The sequence below is a fragment of the Corvus kubaryi genome, unplaced genomic scaffold, assembly GCF_017639235.1.
Source record: "Corvus kubaryi isolate FWS band 111438036 unplaced genomic scaffold, C.kubaryi_AGA036_p1.0 37385, whole genome shotgun sequence".
Classification (NCBI taxonomy): Eukaryota; Metazoa; Chordata; class Aves; order Passeriformes; family Corvidae; genus Corvus; species Corvus kubaryi.
In genome coordinates, this window is record NW_024581127.1 from 6,127,688 (window position 1) to 6,133,871 (window position 6,184).

The window sequence follows — 6,184 nt, forward strand, 5'->3', positions numbered from 1 at the left end:
TTAGATTTAAATGATTCAAGCAGTGGGTCTACTGCAGCCTCCCTTGAGAGGATGCTTTTAAAGGACATTGAATCTTACTGCTAGAACATTGTTTTGTTCTCTTTGGCCTTCACGTTCCTTCTTATGAAAGTAAGAGTTCTGCAAGTAGAGATAAAGACTGTCTGGAGAGGAGAGTTGATACTTGTCAAGATGACCCAACTTTATTTTCCAGAATCTTGTCTATAAATACCCAGATCTTCTTGAAAGTTAAGGCCTCCATCCAAATTTTGGACTCCATCTATTCCCAAAATTTAAAAATTATTACAAGTTACTCTGGAAGGTAGAATATAAAAATGTCTGATTCTATATAATTGCAGCGACAAAGAAAAAATGTGCCTCACCCTTTTGATAATTCTTTCTACCTCCTCCCTTTGATACCAAGTGAAATATTTGCTGTGTGGCAAGTGGTTAATGTCAAAATGCACAATGACTTTAATAGATTCAAAACTTTATATGGCATTCTGTTGTGTCTCTAAAATACAGATATCCAAAGTTTTTTTAACTACTAGAGGAATTATTTTAATTGTCGTGATTCTATATTTTGTATTATTTTCCCGCCATGACCACATCAGAATGACTAGAGATTAAAATGCCTATAAAACACATATATCATGTTGACAAGCCTAATATGAACTATAAGAATTCGTATTTTACCATTTTTCTTGACACACGGTCAAGCACCTTCAAAACACAGGCTTTGCATATCTGTACATGTAACTTTTCTTTTCTTAATAAATTCTGTGAAATTAGGCATCCATCCTAACAAAAATTCTCCTACAGAATAGTTCTCACACAAAAATGAACCCTCAGGGGTGACTGGCTCATGTGACAGATAATGTTTAACTAAGAAATTAGCACTGATGTGTTAGTACAACATAGAGCTAGCTTGTTCTTTTAAAATAAATTTTTAAAAGCATATGAAAGTTTAGGATAATGTGTGGTGATATAAAAAGATACCACTGAAAATGAGAACAGAACTTCCCAATAAAGCAGTTAGCATAGTGGTAGGCTACTTGCATTAAAGATTTTACTAATTATATACCTGCAGATTGAGAACTTTGTGAAGATGAGGAATCTAATTTCCTTTTTCATATTTAAGCTTTTTAAAGAACCTTAAAATAAATCAGCTCACTTAGAACAGCAGTGATAAAATACTACAGGACTTCTGTATATCATACAAGGAAAGACATTGTCAAGTGAACCCCATGTGTTCTTTGTATTGGTTACATTCTGGTTGTACCCAATGGGAAGATGCCTTCTTGAAAACCTGTCCTCTTCTAATTTGGCTGGTCAGGTGAGAATTAAAATGTTTTTTGCCAAATCAGTTATATTACTGGTTTCAAAAAGATTGCTGTGAGTTCTGTTAGGAATAGATACCATAATTTTAGTGGCCCACAATGCTACTGTTTATCATTGCTGTCTGGAAAGTTTGGTAAATGGTGTGGTATCAAACAATGGTAAGTAAAGCATAGTAGTGAGGGGCTTTTGGTTCTCAGTGACATAGTACTAAGGCCAGTGTAAAATGAAATGTAATTAAGGCAAAGAAATTATTTAAATAAATAATAAGACCTCCCCACAAAATGTGAAGAAAAAAGACAAAGCAAACCCAAACCCAGGCAACCCAGACAACCCAGGATCTAAACTAGTATGTGGCCGCAGTAACTTTGCAAACACCTTTTGGGCAGGAAGGGTCTTGGGGGGGGTGTTTCAAATAGAGGCAAAGATTAAATGAGTGGGATTTTGCAAGAAAGCCATTTCAACACTGTAGGAACCATCAAAGTGAAAACTAGATTGCCTGCTGGTTTGGGGTCTAATGGGGAAAGTCCCTCAATAGTGGGTGATTTGTAAGCTCACATTCTTATTTCAAACAGTAGGTTGCCCGCTCCCTGCTGTTTGAAGTGAGTTTAATATTCATAGACACATCTACAAGCTGTTTACTCTGACCGAAGTGATCGGTGGTGTTGTTCAATGCTCCTGCACCACGTGATGGGGCTGCTTTGTGACCCTTCTTTCACAACATGTGTTTTCAGGACTCGAGCATCAGTAGGCCAGGTTGGTATATTAGTTGAACAGTTTCTTCCAAAAAAAAAGAAAAAATCAGAGAACTGGGAGGGAGTGGGATTGCAGACTTCTGGGACCCTTTTTTCTAAGTCCTACAGATTCTTGGGTGCAACACATATTTGAAGAAACTCTGTGGCTTACATAGTATTCTTACAAAGACAGACATATCCTTGCTGCCTATGGTGATTTTAGAGATTTCATGTCAGATTTATGAGAACAAGGGTCTTAAAGCTGATGGCCAAAAATCAGTCTGGGGAAAAATATTCTGCATCCTCAAATTCCCCACTTGTTTCCACAGAGAAAAGGTGTTCCTTATTTCCTTTCCAAAGCCATGTAGTACAGCATTGCTGTAGAGCAATAAACAGCTGCCCTACTTTTCCCCTACCCCATATATAATAGGCATTTCACTGAGACTGTTTATACTGGTTTAGAACCTGCTAGGGTGAAAAGTACTATCTACATTTAAAATTAATTATCTATATAATCTTTTGGTGTTTTGCCAGAACATAGATCTTCTTTTGGTTTTCCCCCATAGCTATTAATTACTGTAATTGCTATTTTATTTCTTACACATATTTATCAAGTAGTTACCCACACTGTCTATCTGGTGACCCTGTTAATATTGCATAAAATTCCCTTGATCAAATTGCTTAGGGTTTTTATTGGAATAACTCCTCATTTCAGTGAGACACAATTGTTTTAGAACAGATGGTGTGAAAAGTATATGGTGATATGTCATTATTTGTTCAAAAAAGATTTTGTTGACACTAAAAATTTATTTAAATAATCATATAATATGCAGGAGCTAATTCAGTGTTGAGGCATTAGAGCTCGTTGTTTTAAATCCTTGGTTTCAGTTCAAAATAAGAAAGTCTGTAAGAGTGCTTAGTTTGAAGGCAGACTAGAAAGCTGAACATTAAATAATTAAGTGTGGAAGAAAGTCCACCTGAAATCTATTTTAAATCATTCCTGGTTCTGTCATGTACTGCTATTTTTCCTTTTTAAATATAATTTTTAAACTGTTTCTATAAGAAATAGTTCAAAAATCTTTTAGTTGATTTCTATGTTTACTGATTTATGTATCTTGCATGATGTTCTACAAATCATTTCATTTTCTGTTATTCATTCAGGGATTTTTGAAATTTCCTTCCTTCCTTCCTTCCTTCCTTCCTTCCTTCCTTCCTTCCTTCCTCCCTTCCTTTGCACTTTCCATATGATACACATATTCCTCATGTTGCTCTACTCAGTCTGACAGGAAGGGTTGATCTTTCGCACTTCACTAAACTTCAGGCACAGGAAGTGAAGAAATGATTGCCTGTGTGAAATGCACCACTCCCTATGACCATTGGTCCTATGGAAATGAGGGGAAAAAAACAGATTAGCTGGGATTTGTGGACTGGGAATCCCTAGTCTGGAATTCATAGATAATTATGACCAGAGAGGTTTGCTTTCTGCATTACACAGGCCATAAAACTTTTCTTAGTCTTTCATGTAATGCAGAAAATAAATGCTCGCCTACAGCCAAAGTGAAGTGAGCTCAGAAACGTGCATTCCTTTCTGCCATTGCACAGTCTGCATCACTTACTGCCCCAGCTCTCTTACAGGCCATTCATGGTGGAGTAATTTGATTCTGGTCTGTCACACAAGGTTGAGCAGCAACCTGAATATACAAATACTTGCAGCATTCATTATTGATAAGAGTTGGAAAAGCATTAGATAATTTGTTACTTAATGTATTTTTACTTAGTATATTTATTGTAGGCAGCTTCAGATGGATGATGACTTCAGATACATGAAGGATTGCACAGCACTCAGCAAATCAACAAAAATTTTTCTGTTTACTTTTATGTGTGCATGAAAGTCATGATGAGTCAGCTGCAACATAAACCATTGACACAGTAGCTCTTCAACACAGTTTGTCAGTCATCCAGAAGGTGTAATGATTGGAGGCACTGAGAGAGTTGAAAATAGTTTCTCTATGCAATCTGAGCAGCTTGGGTGTATTTAAAAAACAAAACCCAAAACAATTTTACACTAAGAACTTTCATGACACGACATTTTTCATGCTAGGTATAAACCCTACAGAATACTTTGTCGTACAGCACTCCCTCTCCTACCCCTTCCAAACCAATAAAATGATGTAGAAACGCTACTGGCCCTGAACAGCATCCCCCAAAGACTAGGCCTTCCAACAAAATCGATTAAAGAAAACTCAGACCCCAAGAATATTCACCAGATAGGCACTGTTTTCCTAATTCTCATAACGTAGGTGCCATAGCTGGGACAATTAAAAATGATTGATTCCACATCACAGATTGAGTCATGAATCATAGTAAATGAACCAAAATCTCTCTGAAGTAAATAAACTTTAAAAGCCTTGCAGTAATTAATAATGTAGCACAAAACACCTAGCAGTTAAGGTGATCTGATGCTTTGGGTGTGATGGCACAGCAGGAGAGCTTCTGCAGACCTTACACTTCAGAGGAAAGCACTTGCTGCATACCATTCTGGGCAATAAAAGAGTCACTATTTTTCAGTAGTTAACATTAAAACCAGGTAGGAAGAAGCATCTATTAAACCAGGCAGAGCAACACATTAACATAGTAACATGGCTTTTGGAAGCTAACTATGTTTTGGACCACTTCAGATACCTTAAAATCACAAAGCAGCACAGGATGACTGATGATACCTGTCAATGTGGTATCTTGCAAGTATCAGTAATACCCCTGATACAGATTCCCCAGTTAGGGGAGAACTGCTGAGTATGCTGGGAACAGAGGAGAGGATGAAGCAAACCAGGGTATGAGAGCAGGGAAAGATGAAGCACAGCAGGACTTGCTGGGCAGAAACTCCATACCATGCCACATCTGTGCCAGATGTGTTATGCCACAGTTCTCAGTAAGAAAAAAAACCAAAATAACCTCAAAAAACAACAACAACAAAATCAATCAATCAATCAAACAAACACAACCAAAAGCCCAACAACCACCAAAATCAATAGCTGAATGCCAGATTCTCCAGAAAAGTTACAATCTTTTTAGCCTTTTCAAGCCTTCTGCAAGATGTTTTAGCTGCAAGCTCAGACATGATGTATTTTTCCTGGAATGACTCCCATTTCAGTTATCATTTTTAATGTTATTGTCCCAGTTACTAAGTAATATAAAGTTGCCATACACAGCCTTCCCTTTAAATGCTATTCCTGTGTTATACTTGATACTTTAAATCACAAAGTCAATTCATTTATGTACATAGAAGGATCAGAGAAACAACAGGTTTTATTGACTGAAATATTGAAGTGCTTTAACTTCAACAAGCTGTATCTTCGTTCAATGTAGAGTGTTCATTTGTAAGTCAGTGTTCCAGTCTGAAGTCCATGCTAAATAAGAAGATTATTAAAGCAAAAAAGTATATTTTGAACATATTAAATGCATTATGAACTAACTAAATTCTACAGAAAATGAGAACTTTTCAGAAGTGATGTGGCCACATCCAACATCAGCTGACAGAACGATAAGTAGCTTATTTACATTTAAAGCAGTGAAACATTTTGTCCCTTGATTGAGAATTATAGACTCCCACATTTGTAATGCTTATTTTAGGCTTGCATAGCTCAGCTTTGAGTCACTGGTCAACTCATTATGATTATGCATTCACTGTTGGAAGTGCTATCTGTTTTCTCTGCACTCTACAAGTACTCCCACAAGGCATACTTAAATTCCCACAGAAGTATCTTTGGAGGCATTTGTAAACTTGGAGTAACTCCTGCATACTTGTCTTTTTATCTCTCTTTTCAAGTGACAGAGAAGTAGCAATGGGAATATCTAATATGCCAAGATGTGCACTGTCAGATTCTCACAACACCACCCTGCTTCCGTCATCCTGTCTTTGTTAGGCTCGGGTAATTAGTTCTTCTCATGGCTGGTAATTAAAGCCAGATCTCATGGACCTAAACACTTTGGGAAAGAAGATTAATGATAGGGTCTCTGGTTTTGGGCCTCACAAAGGTGGGGAAATTGTAATGAGTAGGAGCAGGAATGTGGAGGAAAGAAGTTGTTCTGTGCAGTAATTGGAGAAAATGGCAAAC